Source organism: Capra hircus, chromosome 4, assembly GCF_001704415.2.
Source record: "Capra hircus breed San Clemente chromosome 4, ASM170441v1, whole genome shotgun sequence".
Classification (NCBI taxonomy): domain Eukaryota; kingdom Metazoa; phylum Chordata; class Mammalia; order Artiodactyla; family Bovidae; genus Capra; species Capra hircus.
The window spans coordinates 101,807,102-101,822,945 of NC_030811.1; positions in this window are offsets into that span (position 1 = coordinate 101,807,102).

The window sequence follows — 15,844 nt, forward strand, 5'->3', positions numbered from 1 at the left end:
ATGGCAAATAGATGGGGAAACAGTGGAAACAGTGTCAGACTTTATTTTTTTGGGGTCCAAAATCACTGCAGATGCTGACTGCAGCCATGAAATTAAAAGACGCTTACTCCTTGGAAGAAAAGTTACGACCAACTTATATAGTATATTCAAAAGCAGAGACATTACTTTGCCGACTAAGGTCCGTCTAGTCAAGGCTATGGTTTTTCCAGTGGTCAGGTATGGATGTGAGAGTTGGACTGTGAAGAAGGCTGAGCGCCGAAGAATTGATCCTTTGAATGGTAGTGTTGGAGAAGACTCTTGAGAGTCCCTTGGACTGCAAGGAGATCCACCCAGTCCATTCTGAAGGAGATCAGCCCTGGGATTTCTTTGGAAGGAATGATGCTAAAGCTGAAACTCCAGTACTTTGGCCACCTCATGCGAAGAGGTGACTCATTGGAAAAGACTGATGCTGGGAGGGATTAGGGGCAGGAGGAGAAGGGGACGACCAAGGATGAGATGGCTGGATGGCATCACTGATTCGATGGACGTGAGTCTGAGTGAACTCCGGGAGTTGGTGATGGACAGGGAGGCCTGGCGTGCTGCGATTCATGAGGTCGCAAAGAGTCGGACACGACTGAGCGAATGAACTGAACTGAACTGAACTGAACTGAATGGGATACATATATGACCAGTTTATGGATAAAGTAAAATCTCTCTCAAAAGTATACTTAAAAAATACACATTGGTAGGAGGAAGCATCTCCAAGTTACAAGTAGCCAAAAATTAAGAGAAAGAGCTATAACACTATTACCAAGTCCAAGCTGACTCAGCTCACTGCAGAATATGCCAATAAATCCAGTAGATGATGTGATGAGGCAAGGAATACAACTTTATTTGGAAAGATGGGTGACCAAGAAGGTGGTAGATTAGCCTATATAGCAGGTCCTTTTATGGATCAGAGATGGGAGAGGTAAGGAAACAAAGTAAAAAGACCATTTCATTTCTTGCAAGCATCTCCTAGAATGATAAGCCTTAGGCAGGGGGATGTGTTAGTTTCACTTCCTCACAGTCCTCCTGCAGGTGGGCTGACTCAGGTTTTCTCCCTGAGCGGGCCATTATGTACACCAACTATAACAAAAGCAGCAAGATAAGGGTTAAAGTATAGAAGTAGATCCTGTATGAATTCAAAATTAACCCTTACAGATAAAACACCAGGACAGAAACTTTAAAAAATGTTAGCAAGGAGAGATAAGAAAGCCGTCCTCAGTGATCAATGCAAAGAAATAGAGGAAAACAATACAAAGGGAAAAACTAGAGATCTCTTCAAGCAAATTAGAGATACCAAGGGAACATTTCATGCAAAGATGGGCTGGATAAAGGACAGAAATGGTATGGACCTAAAAGAAGCAGAAGATATTAAGAAGAGGTGGCAAGAATACACAGAAGAACTGCACAAAAAAGATCTTCACGACCCAGATAATCACGATGGTGTGATCACTCACCTAGAGCCAGACATCCTGGAATGTGAAGTCAAGTGGGCCTTAGAAAGCATCATTGCAAACAAAGCTAGTGGATGTGATGGAATTCTAGTTAAGCTATTTCAAATCCTGAAAGATGATGCTGTGAAAGTGCTGCACTCAATAGGCCAGCAAATTTGGAAAACTCAGCAGTGGCCACAGACTGGAAAAGGTCAGTTTTCATTCCAATCCCAAAGTAAGGCAATGCCAAAGAATGCACAAACTACTGCACAATTGCACTCATCTCACATGCTAGTAAAGTAATGCTCAAAATTCTCCAAGCCAGGCTTCAGCAATATATGAACTACGAACTTCCAGATGTTCAAGCTGGTTTTAGAAAAGGCAGAGGAACTAGAGATCAAATTGCCAACATCCACTGGATTATAGAAAAAACAAACATCTATTTCTGCTTTATTGACTATGCCAACGCCTTTGACTGTGTGGATCACAATAAATTGTGGAAAATTCTGAAAGAGATGGGGATACCAGACCAACTGATCTGCTTCTTGAGAAATCTGTATGTAGGTCAGGAAGCAACAGTTAGAACTGGACATGGAACAACAGACTGGTTCCAAATAGGAAAAGGAGTACATCAAGACTATATATTGTCACCCTGCTTATTTAACTTCTATGCAGAGTACATCATGAAACGCTGGACTGGAAGAAGCAGAAGCTGGAATCAAGATTGCCGGAGAAATATAAATAACCTGAGATATCCAGATGACACCACCCTTATGGCAGAAAGTGAAGAGGAACTAAAAAGCCTCTTGCTGAAAGTGAAAGAGGAGAGTGAAAAAGTTGGCTTAAAGCTCAACATGCAGAAAACTAAGATCATGGCATCCGGTCCCATCACTTCATGGGAAATAGATGGGGAAACAGTGGAAACAGTGTCAGACTTTATTTTTTCTGGCTCCAAAATCACTCAGATGGTGATGGTAGCCATGAAATTAACAGATGCTTACTTTTTGGAAGGAAAGTTATGACCAACCTAGATGGCATATTCAAAAGCAGAGACATTACTTTGCCAAAAAATGTCTGTCTAGTCAAGGCTATGGTTTTTCCAGTAGTCAAGTATGGATGTGAGAGTTGGACTGTGAAGAAAGCTGAGCATCAAAGAATCGATGCTTTTGAGCTGTGGTGTTGGAGAAGACTCTTGAGAGTCCCTTGGACTGCAAGGACATCCAACCAGTCCATTCTAAAGGAGATCAGTCCTGGCTGTTTATTGGAAGGCCTGATACTAAAGCTGAAACTCCAATACTTTGGCCACCTGATGCGAAGAGTTGCTCATTGGAAAAGACCCTAATTCTGGGAGGGATTGAGGGCAGGAGGAGAAGGGAATGACAGAGGATAAGATGGCTGGATAGCATCACTGACTCGATGGACATGAGTTTGAGTAAACTCCAGAAGTTGGTGATGGACAGGGAGGCCTGGCATGCTGCGATTCATGGGCTCACAAGGAGACAGACAAGACTGAGTGACTGAACTGAACTGAACTTAAGAAGAAAGACAATTCTGGTGAGGTACCGCCTAACCCCTAACCTGAAACACCTGCTTTCTGTATGACAGAAAGAAACATACATAATGAAACTGAAAATTTTTACTAACAACTCAAATTTGGAGAGAAATGGTCTTTTAAAGTGAATAAATATCCCTGTGAAAATTCAGAGAAAAACATTTGAAAGTGAAAATGAAAAAGTAAGTAGGCTTTCCTATCTACCTCTGAAAAATCAGTGTTCACTAGGGCCAAAATTTCTTAGCAGTAGGAGAAAGAGCTGCAGCCCATAAGAGCAAGATGGAAATCTTGCAATGTGAACGTGTTGCAGAAAGGGGAACCCTTCCAGGGCCTGAGAGTTGGCTCTTGTCTAATACTTGGAAAAGAATTATCCAAGGAGACACACATGCTGACACAGAAAGAAATTTAATAGGGAAGGGGCCCCCAGATGGAGATAAGGATGGAGAATAAGGAAACCCAGGAGTACTGCTCTGCCACGAGGCTCACCATCTCAGGTTTTATGGTAATGGGGTTGGTTTCACATTGTCTCTGGCTAGTCATTCTGACTTATGGTCCTTCCTGGTGAAGCATGCCTTGCTCAGCCAAGATGGACACCAGCAAGGATGGACACCTGGGAGGTTGGAAAGATGGACACCAGCAAGGATGGACACCTGGGAGGTTGGAAAGACATGTGGCTCTCCTTTTGACCTATCCTAAATTCTTCCACTTGGTGATGGTTTGTTAGTTTCGTGTTTCTTACCAGGATCTCCTGTCATAACATAACATGCACATGGTTACTATGGTGCCTGGCCAGGATGGGTTTCTTACCAGGATCTCCTGTCATAACATAACATGCACATGGTTACTATGGTGCCTGGCCAGGATGGGTGGTTTCAGACAGGTTTCCTCAAACAACTGGGCTTTTTGTTTTTTAAAATTTTTATTTATTTATTTATTTTTTAAATTTTAAAATCTTTAATTCTTACATGCGTTACAACTGGGCTTGATATGCAGTGTTTGTGGCATTTCAAAAGAATGAAGCAAGTTTAGAAACTCAGCAAATGCTGACTGTCCTCCCAACTAAATGCTACTCCATCTTTATTCTCTTAGATTGCAGCAAAATAGATAAGAAGTAGTAGCCAGAATTCCTATAAAAGTGTGGAAGAGGTGGAAACATGGGATATACAAGGGGCCAATTGTCATAGGTAAAGAAGAAAGCATAGAAGAGAATTTACTCATACTATATTAGAGAATTCCCTGGAATTCTCTTGTGTCAACAACCTCAGATATGTGGATGATGCCACTCTAATGGTAGAAAGTGAAAAAGAGCTAAAGAGTCTCTTGATGAGGTGAAGGAAGACAGTGAAAGAGCTGGCTTAAAACTAAATATTAAAAAAGCTTGGATCACGGCATCCCATTACTTCATGGCAAATAGAAGGGGAACATGTAGAAGTAGTGACATATTTCCTTTTCTTAGGCCCTAAAATCACTGCAAATGGTGACCATGAAATCAGAAGATGATTGCTTCTTGGCAGGAAAGTATAACAAAACTAGACAGTGTGTTGAAAAGAAGAAACATTACTCTGCTGACAAAGGTCCATATAGTCAAGATTATGTCTTCTCAGCAGTCACATACGGTTGTGAGAGCTGGACCACAAAGAAGGCAGAATGCCAAAGAATTGATGCCTTCCAACTACGGTGCTGGATAAGACTCCGGAAAGTCCCTTGGACAGCAAGGAAATCAAACCAGTCAATCTTAAGGGAAATCAACCTTGAATACTTGTTGGAAGGACTGATGCTGAAGCTGAAAGTCCAGTATTTTGGTCATCTAATGTGGACAGCCAACTCATTGGAAAAGTCCCTGAAGCTGGGAAAGATTGAGGGCAGAAGTAGAAGAGGGCATCAGAGGATAAGATGCCTGGATGGCATCACTGATGCAAAGAACATGAATTTGGGCAAACTTTAGGAGTGGGTAAGGGACAGGGAGGCCTGGCATGCTGTAGTTCATGCGACTGCAAAAAGTTGGACAGAACTCAGGCAACTGAACAATAACATATTAGAGGAAGCAGGAATTCTGGGTAAATAAGCCAATGTTTAATTCTCAGCAAGATGAGATGTAAAGGTACAGAGACTGTATTAGTTATATTTTTTCCTGTGACAAACCACCATTACTTAGTGGCTTAAAATAACAAGCATTCATTTCATTTATAGTTATGGAGTTTGATAAATTGGCCTGTGCTCAGTTAGGCAGTTCTGAATTTAACTTGGCTTAGATTTCAGTCGGTTGTCAGTTGCCAGATCATCTGGGGACTAATTGGTTTAAGATAGCTCAGCTGGGATTGTTCATCTTGATTCCATATGATCTGTCACCCTTCAGCAGGATAACCCCAGGCTTGTTCACATTCTGGCTGGACAGAGGTGAATGAGAGGAATCAGAAGTATACAAAGTCTTTTGAGGCCTAGTCTTTGAACATGTGTACCATATTCCTTTGATCAAAAAAGCCACATGTCCTAACTAAAGTTAAGGGATGGGGAAATAGATTGCCCTTCTTTTTTGGAGAAACTGCAAAGTCACATTTGACTGAAGCATTGACAGGGTCAGGAAGATCCACTGGAGAAGGGATAGGCTAACCAGTCTAGTATTCTTGGGCTTCCCTGGTGGCTCAGCTGGTAAAGAACCTCCCTGCAATGTGGGAGACATGGGTTTGATTCCTGGGTTGGGAAGATTCTCTGGAGAAGGGAAAGGCTATCCACTCTAGTATTCTGGCCTAGGGAATCCCATGGACTGTATAGTCCATGGGGTTGCAAAGAGTTGGACACGACTGAGCAACTTTCACTTTCACTTCACTATTGATATAGGGAGACTATGCAAACACAGTATCACAAAAAGATTAAATAAAAAGAGACATCACAACCCTATCAGATCACCCAGTCAAACTGTAATAAAACTCAAATAACAAAAGAAAACTTCCCAAGATACAATATAAATTCTGTTACTCAGATACAATGGAAAGAGAAGAATAGAATTAAGCAATAATGAGAAGCAGTAGAATAAGGAGCAAAGTGAGATAAAAAAAATAGAAAATAAAATAAGTACAACAGCAAACTCCACTATAGATCTGACAAATAGAAACAGCAAAAATACAGTAAGGAAATAAAATGAAATCATCTGCATTGAGGAAAGATGATCACAGTGAAAGGAGAAGGAACAAAAAACAAAAACTTATCAAAGCATGGGTAGAGACAGCTTACAAATATGAAGGACAAAGAAAATAAAATATAAAGTTAATTGATATACCTGATGTACAGAAGTCAACAAATAAACCTGAAAAAACAAGCACAATTCTGAAGAAAAATTTCCCTGTGTAATGGCTTCTTTCAAGCTTCTCTAAGTATGTTCAATGTTGGAAGACAATGAAACTTCTAAAGATTTCTAAAGAAGGAGACCTGTGATCAAAGAATATTACCCATATTCAGCTAAGTATTTATTTTGGAATTAAGGCAATAGGAAAGCATTTCAAACATGGAAGAACTCAGGGGATATAACCCCCCCAAATTATTCTACAAGAAATGGATAAACTGAAATTCAACTCATCATGAGACAAATCCAAATAAAGAACTCAGAAATGAAAAAGTAGTAGAATGACTGGTCAGATCATTGAATCCACTTAAATTTGGGCCACATTTAACTGGGTGAATTATAAGTAGAGAACAGAAAAAACAATCTTACAAATTTTGACATAGAAAAATAATATAATAACAAAATAATATAAAAATAAATATATAATTATAATAATATAACTAACAATAATATCTGTGCTTATCCTCATACTTTTATTCTTAACAAACTGTAATCAATACTGTTTTAAAAGAAACATACAAAAATAAACACAACATATTGACATCCTTTAACAATGTTCTTGGTTATAGAGATCTTTAGAAACTAGTATTAAAGAAGCATTAATCAGCCAGTTCTTCAGTTAGCTTTCTTGTACTGAAGTCTTATTGATTAAAATATCTTTCTCTACCAAATAATAATGAACATTTGTTGAATATATGCTCTCAGTATGTTGTATCTAATAATTATTTTAATCCTTATAACAACCCTATGAAAACGCTTTTACCGTACCCCCTGATTTTATTTGTGAGAAAACTGAGACACAGAAGGAGTATTTAACTTGCACACTTCACTTGAGAATTTTGAGGATTTGTACAAAAGCTAAGTCAGGGCTCTTTATATAACGATAGATGGATCCTAATATTATACTGTTTCTCTACCAAACTATTTATTTAGCTAACTATTTTTTGGTAATAGCAACCCACTCCAGTATTCTTGCCTGGGAAATCCCATGGGCAGAGGAGCCTGGCAGGCTACAGTCCATGGGTTCGTAGAAGAATTGGACATGACTTAGTGACTAAACAACAACAGAATGAGAGATATCCAGAATGACATGTTCTAAGTTGTTGATTATTTCTGGGTGGTGGCATTTCCTTCTGTAAAAAATTTTGGTGAATCGCTTGCATTTATTTTTTTGCCATGAAAATATATTGATTTTATAAGGTGCCAATACAGCTATTATTTTTGGAAAAATGATATGGTTATTTTCTTCCTATTGTGTATAGTAAGTGAACATACTGAAAGACCTAATTTATGACAAACTCTGATCTTGACCTTTTGGCCTGACTCTGTTTTTTTTTCAGAGCATTTTATTAAAATACATATGTAGCAATTACTAGAACACAAAATATGTTTTATTTTAAAATTGAGATATAGTGTAGATGCAGTAGGCTTTCCTGGTGTCTCTGATTGAGTAAAGAATCTGCCTGCAATGCAGGAGACCTGGGCTTGATTCCTGGGTTGGGAAGATCCCCTGGAAGAGAGAATGGCTACCCACTCCAGTATTCTTGCCTGGAGGATTCCATAGACAGAAGAGTCTGGTGGACTATAATGCAAAGAGTCAGACAATGATTGAATGACTTTCACATGGGTACATAAAATGAAAAATCTTACATGTATGTATTCATCCTAAACCATGAAATTTCTTATTGTGTGGATAATCTGTACAGATTTCCCTGTTCTTGTGAAGGAATGATGGAACTATCCTGGTGAGATCTCTCTGGGACCAAGATAGAAAGAAACTCCAAAACTGAAATGTTTACAGTCCAGACTTATACAGGGAATTAAAAGGAGTTTAATAGTCACCAAAGTATTTGGGTTGGAACCGTGTAAGGTTTAAAAAATGAAAATGAGGCAATTATTTTAGAACTACAGAGTAATTGCATTTGTGCTTTACAACTGAAGATAAATGAGGCTGTTTCTATCATTCCAGTCTGGTTGACCTATATATAGTGGGTTATGGAATTAGAACTATTGTGTTAAATGACATATATACATATTCAAATATGAATATGTATATGCATGTACATGTATATGATTGTGATTTGTCACTGATCTCTCAGTTAAAGAATTACAAACACTAGGAGATATATACAAACATGTGTCAAGGAATTTATATTTATTATAGGGATTTGACCTTACACAATTTTGAGAGCTGGTTAAGCAATTTCTTTCTGCCATTTCATTCTATCCCTGGTGATTCTCAAAGCAAGAATGCTGAAGTGGCTTGTCATTCCGTTTCCCAGTGGAACACGTTTTGTCAGAACTCTCCACCATGACCCATCCATCTTGAATGGCATTACACAGCATGGCTCATAGTTTCACTGAGTTAGACAAGTCTGTGATCTATGTGATTAGTTTGGTTAGTTTTCTGTGATTGTGGTTTTTCATTCTGCCTGCCCTCTGAGGGATAATGATAAGAGGTTGTTGCATTGGACAGGGAACAATGGACTGGTTCAAAACTGGGAACAGAGTATGTCAAGGCTGTATATTGTCACCCTTCTTATTTAACTTATATTCAGAGTACGTCATGCAAAATGCCAGGCTGGATGAAGCACAAGCTAGAATCAAGATTCCCGGGAGAAATATCAATAACCTCAGATATGCAGATGATACCACCCTTATGGCAGAAAGAGAAGAGGAACTAAAGAGCCTCTTGATGAAATTGAAAGAAGAGAGTTAAAAATCTGGCTTAAAACTCAGCATTCAAAAAATGAAGATCATAGCATCGGGTCCCACATGGCAAATAGATGGGGAAACATTGGAAACAGTGACAAACTTTATATTCTTGGGCTCCAAAATCCCTGCAGATGGTGACTGCAGCCATGAAATTAAAAGATGCTTGCTCCTTGGAAGAAAAGCTGTGACATACCTAGGCAGCAAAAAAGCAGAGACATCACTTTGCTGAAAAATGACTGTAAGGTCAAAGCTATGGTTTTTCTAGTAGTCATGTACAGATGTGAGAGTTGGACCATAAAGAAGGCTGAGCGCTGAAGAATTGATGCTTTTGAACTGTGGTATTGGAGAAGACTCTTGAGAGTCCCTTGAACTGCAAGAAGATCAAGCCAGTCAATCGTAAAGGAAATCAATCCTGAATATTCATTGGAAAGACAGATGCTGAAGCTGAAGCTCCAATACCTCGGTCACTTGATGTGAAGAGCCAGCTCATTGGAAAAGACCTTGATGCTGGGAAATATTGAAGACAGGAGGAAAAGGGGACGACAGAGGATGAGATAATTCTTGAATGACATCACTGTCTCAGTGGGCATGAATTGAGCAATCTCCAGGAGATGGTGAAGAACAGGGAAGCCTGGTGTGCTGCAGTCTATGGGGTTTCAGAGTTGGACACGACTGGGCCATTGAACAACAAGCAGTTTCTTTAAGGTCTTTATCTTTAAGGTTCTCATCTGATCTGGAGCTTAAAGTTCACAAAGCAGGCAGATCTGAGGGAAGATGGGCATGAAGTGGAGATATCAAGAATGAGCAAAAACCTGCAAGGATGAGCTGGAATCCATGAGGATGGACTGAAACACATCAGTTCTTATTGTCTCTGACTTTGGTAGTAGTATAGGCCCTGTAGAAGCTGAGGCCCTTCGTCAAGAAGCTAATCACATACCCCTGATCCAGGAGTTGGAGAAGCTAAGGGAGGGTCCAGGTGGAGGTAGAGTACCTGCAGGCTTAGCTGATGCCTCAGAGCAAGGTGAGTCAACCCCTTGATAGTAAAGTGGATGAATTACTAAAGGACTACTCTTTACTGGTGCCATCAAGATCTCCCACAAGAATCTCTGAGACCCGCCTTAACAGAAATATACAGGACAGAGTTCTAGGAAATGTAGTTCAGCTTAGCCAAGTTGACATGAATTGAAAACTGTACAAAACTATCATATGAATTGAATTGCTGTCTATGACAGGCAGAAAAACTCCACTTAAAGAGTTAATTTATTTTTAATCACCTCCTAACACATTAAGTTCATTCAGAGATCCTGCTTTCTGCTTTTCAAATAAATGATAGACCCGAAGCTGTATTTTTATTGCATAATTATTTTGAGTTACTAGATTTTGAGCTCCCCTAGAAAAAGTGTCTGTATCATGTAAAAAATTACCATATGAATGAGATCATGCTTGTATTGCTCTTCTACATCAGTTAATATCATGTATACAAAATGTAGACTTGTGCTTGACTTTCTAATATCTGAAAGGTGTAAAGATATTGATATGTAATCTTTGGAACGTATGGAAATTGTGGCTAGATAATATGATGCAAGATGAAAGGAAAAAAAAAGATTGATGATAGTTCTATTTTTTTCTTTTTTCCTTGGTAAACGTAGGTTTGAGAAAAAAGGGCTCACAGCAGTCCTTTCATTTGCTCTTGTTTCTTTTCATTCATATAATATTTAAAATTCACCCTTGAAGATTCAGTTTCATCCATATGTCTACATATAAGGGAAACAAAATGCTACCATTTATTGCATAGTTTCTTCTTAATTTTATTATTTATACAACAGCTAACATAGCAGCATCTCTTTGTATTCTTCCTGATGATTCCCTACATTCTTTCAGGCTTCTCTCTTTATGCCAATCTTGCTCCAACTTAACTTCATCTGTTCTGAATAATTTCAATCTTTACTTATGAAAAGCTTTGGTAAGGCTTGTTTGCTTTTCTATATGAGAAAATGACTGTGATGACCTGAAAAGTCTAGAAGTGTTGGTTTATGAAGTGCCTATTTCAGAGAGCAGGTGTCTGTCTCAATGGTGCAGTCAGTCATCTTAAAACACATTTAAAAAGCAGAGATTAATATAAAAGGATGACAATGCATAGTCAATTAAATTTAAGCATAGGAGAGCCTTCCTGAAATTAGAATCTTACTTGTGTGGTAGAGAAGAGCCAAGTAGTCATCTAAAAATAGATTGTCAGCATTGAATCCACATCCCCACTTCTTGCTGAGCACTTTGCAAGCTATGTTAACCCATTCCAGACAACAGAATTGTATTGCATTTGCATAATTAGTTTAGCCCATTCCACAAAGAGTTTTAGGTGGTCTGCAAAAATCCAAAAATGTACAAAGGATATAATCAGTATAGAGGAAATGAACACTACCAAAATAGCAGAGCAATAAATGGAAAATCAGATTAATGCATAGAAAGGCACATGCAAATTTCCATAGTACTGCTTTAAGTATCTACTGGAAAAAGCCAATGTGATCAGTTGTACACTTCATATGGTCCATATAGGAAGATATCCAGCTGACAACTATCCAGACTGAAGATATTCAGTCTCTCAATGCTGAGACTACAGGTGGATAGGGCACATGTATGCCCTTGTAATTCCAAGATTTGAAAGGTTTCATTCCTTGTTTAGTTATTCCAGGAGACTCACTGAAGTAAGGGGCTGCAGTAGTTCAAATGGTACTTTGTACTCAGTGAACTCTGAGACGTTCACAGGATGATAGACAGGGGATGGAGCAGACCCTAAATTCAAGTGAAATTATGGATATATTTTTGATTAAAATTTTGATTTTGGAATTTTATATTTGATCCAGGCTACTGGATTATTGCTGGCTGAGGGAAGATAAGGGGCATAACTGAATGGAAAATAAGTCACCTGTTCTCTTAGCATGTCAAACAAAGCTTCATCCTTCAAGTGAAGAGGCCATGTTGGGGCATAACTTCCTCGCCATATGGCAGTGTAATCCAGTATTCTCTCTTCCTATGTGCAGAGAAACATACTGTCTTTTGAGGGCTGGCATGGAAGGGGCAAGGAAGTATCCTCTTTCCCTATAATGACAATTTCCAGAAGTTGCACATGGCACTTTTCAAAAGTTACATATTTCTACTTATATCCCACTGGCATAATCTTAACAAAATAATCATATCCAACTGCAAGGAAGGCTGAGAAAGATAATCATGATTCAAGGTGGTCATATGCCCTATTGAAAATAATGGGGTCTTTGTCTAAGGGCTTACCTAGTGGCTCAGATGGTTAAGAATCTGCCTGCAATGCAGGAGACTGGGATTTGATCCCTGGGTCAGGAAGATTCCCCTAGAGAAGGAAATGGCAGCCCACTCAAGTATTCTTGCCTGAAGAATTCCATGGACAGAGGAGCCTGGCAGGCCACAGTCCATGGGGTCACAAAGAGTCAGACATGACTGAGTGACTTAACACTTTCACTTTTCACTTCCTTGTCTAAGGAAAAAGAGATAATGGACATTTGGAAACTGTTGTCTAGTTGCCTCTGTCATAAGGGATACAGTCTAGAGTTTGGTTTTAAGTTTGAAATACCAATTATATAGGAGGAGAGGTAATTGGATATTCAATGAAGGAAAACAGAGGCTGCGGATTGGTGAGCCATATATGTGTTATTTACAATCACATAATTGAATGAGATTAGGCAGTGAATTTATAGACCGAAGAGAAGAGGAGCCAAACTTCTGAGATATGGGCTTCTCTAATAGCAGTTGATGAGAGAATTTCCATCATGGGATTAAAGAGGAGCGGTAAGTGTGGTTTATGAGGAAAACTGGGAAGTGGTATCATGGGAGTCAAAGGAAGAAAGTGTTTCAAGAAGGAGAAAGTGTTCCACAGTGTCAGTTGCCACTTAGAGATTTGGTATAGTGAGAATGGGGAGCTGACAATTGGCTTTAACAGGATGAAGATCACGGGTGATGAACAAAAGAGTGGTTTTAATGAAAGAGAAGGGACAATAGCCTGACTACAGTGAATTAAGAAGTGAGGAAGAGGATATAACACGTACTGGAAACATGACTATAAATTAAATGTGGTGGTGAAACTATCTGCAGAGAAGGAATTAGGGAGGAGAGTGTTGAAAGATCGAAGAGCACGGAAAAGATGTAAAATAGTCTTGAAGAGTGAAAAACTGATTTCATGAGTAATACATAGAGGGTGGCTGGCAGAACTGGACTAAAATGAGATATGTATAATTAATTCTGGTATGTTTTTCTCCAGTCATGTTCAACTTGTTGGATAAATAAGTGGAGTTGGAGTCAAGTTGGACTTGGCCAGAAATAGGATTTTTCTAAGCAAAGAAGGAAAGGAATAAAGTGGTGGAGGAATTTTACAGAGGAGTGAACTACAGTGGTGTTTTATTACATCTAAACTGGGTAAGAAAGAAAAGGAGAGCAAATAAGACAAATTACCGACATTGAAAAGTGAAGAAGGCATAAGAAGGGCCTCTTAGAATGTGGCTCAGCTGGTGAAGAATCCACCTGCAATGCAGGAGATCTGGGTTGGAAAGATCCCCTGGAGAAAGGAAAGGCTACCCACTCTAGTATTTTGGCCTGGAGAATTCCATGGACTGTATAGGCCATGGGGTGGCAAAGAGTTGGACATGGCTGAGCAGCTTTCAATTCACTTAGAATATCCATACCATAATCCTCAGAATCTTTGGAAATCTTATGTTATGCAGCAAAAGGGACTTTGCAGATGTAATTATGATCACAGACCTTGAGGTGGAGAGGTCTTCCTAGGTTATCTGGATGACTCCAATCCTACCACATAAATGCTTAAAAGTTTAGAAGCAGAGGGGAGATGAAGTGGAGGGAAAGTAAAAAAGATATGAAGAATGAGAAGGACTTGGCCATCTGATGCTGGTTTTAAAGATACAGAGTGGGCCATAAGCCAAGGGGTGAGAGTTACCTCCAGAAACTGAGAATAAGCCATGCTAACGTCTAGCAAAGAAAAGGGATCTCAGTCTTAGGATTGCATGGAACAGAATTTTACCTGCAACCTTAATGAGCTTGGCGGTGGAATCATCCCAAGAGCCTTCAGTAAGAAAGGCAGTCCCGCCAAAAACCTCACTTTGGGTCTTATGTGACACTAGCAGAGAACCAGCTGAGCCACACTGCGCTCAGATTTCTGACCTACAGAAACTGAGATAATGAATAGATGTTATTTTCAACCACTATATCTGTGGTAATCTGTTATAGCAGCACTAGGAAACTCATACAGATGAGGATTGTCAATTGATTGGAGGTATCAGTGGGGAAACAGATGGAGGTAAGCGTTCTACAGTAAGTAAATTAGAAAGATATAAGATTTTGGTCTGAAAGTGGGATACTAGAAATCAATATTTTGCTTGTGGTGTGCTTACTGATGACATACATTGGCAGAGATAGGGTCGGATATTAAACTGTTGGAGGTGGAGTTGCCTAGGTAGTCTTAGATGGATAGTGACAAGCAGAATAAGGGTATAATCTAGGCACTAAAGTTAAAAAATAAAAATAAAAAGGAGACTAATTGACCAGAGGTCATTATAGAAATGCAACAAGGAATACTAGTGGTGGGAGGGTTGATGGAATGTCCTTGAAACAAGTTAGAGCTTTTAAGGAAGAATAAAGATGTCAGTTATCAGAAGAAAGAGAGGAATAAGGAAGACATTTCTGAGTGCCATAGTGTATGGATAGAAAAAAAAAAAGGCCCTGAATTCTATTTGCTGAAGGACAAATAGATTTTTCATGGATAACCAGTTTTCAATTATAAGAAGGTAAAGAGAAATTTAGGGAAGAGGTTGAGAAAGCAATGTAGCAAGGTGGTAGAGTTTGAAAGATAGGAAAGGACAGAAACTGGGTCAGTGTGGGGAGTGTATAGATATGTTTGTAAGTGAGGGATGAGCCAGAAGACTTGGATTTCTTGTCTTGCAGTGACTACAACAAATTAGGAAGTAAGGCTTCAGTTCAATTCAGTCACTCAGTCGTGTCCATCTCTTTGTGACCCCATGAATTGCAGCACGCCAGGCCTCCCTGTCTATCACCAACTCCAGGAGTTCACTCAAACTCATGTCCATCGAGTCGGTGATGCCATCCAGCCATCTCATCCTCTGTCGTCCCCTTCTCCTCCTGCCCCCAATCCCTCCCAGCATCACAGTCTTTTCCAATGAGTCAACTCTTCGCATGAGGTGGCGAAAGTATTGGAGTTTCAGATTCAGCATCATTCCTTCCAAAGAACACCCAGGACTGATCTTTAGAATGGACTGGTTGGATCTCCTTGCAGTCCAAGGGACTCTCAAGAGTCTTCTCCAACACCACAGATCAATGAAGTACAAACTTTGATGGTCCTTTTGAAGAAGCTGAACAATCATTCTAATGTAGTCTTTTTCTTACAAGAGGTCTTTTAGGCAGTATATTGTGAGTGAGGCAGCAGTACAGCAGGGGGAATGCCCTGTCTTATCAAACCATGTATGACTTTGGAGGTCCTATTTACAGATGGCAGCAGGCAGTTATGTTGTTGTTTTAGAGACCTTGGGAAGTCAACACTTCAGGGAACCCTCTACCAAGGGTTGGCATGAAAGTGTTAGTTACTCAGTCATGTCCAACTTTTTTGCAACCTGATGGATTGTAGTCCACCAGGATACTCTGTCCATGAAATTTTCCAGGCAAGAATACTGGAGTGCGTTGCCATTCCCTTTTCCAGGTGATCCTTCCTGGCCAGGATTTGAACCAGAA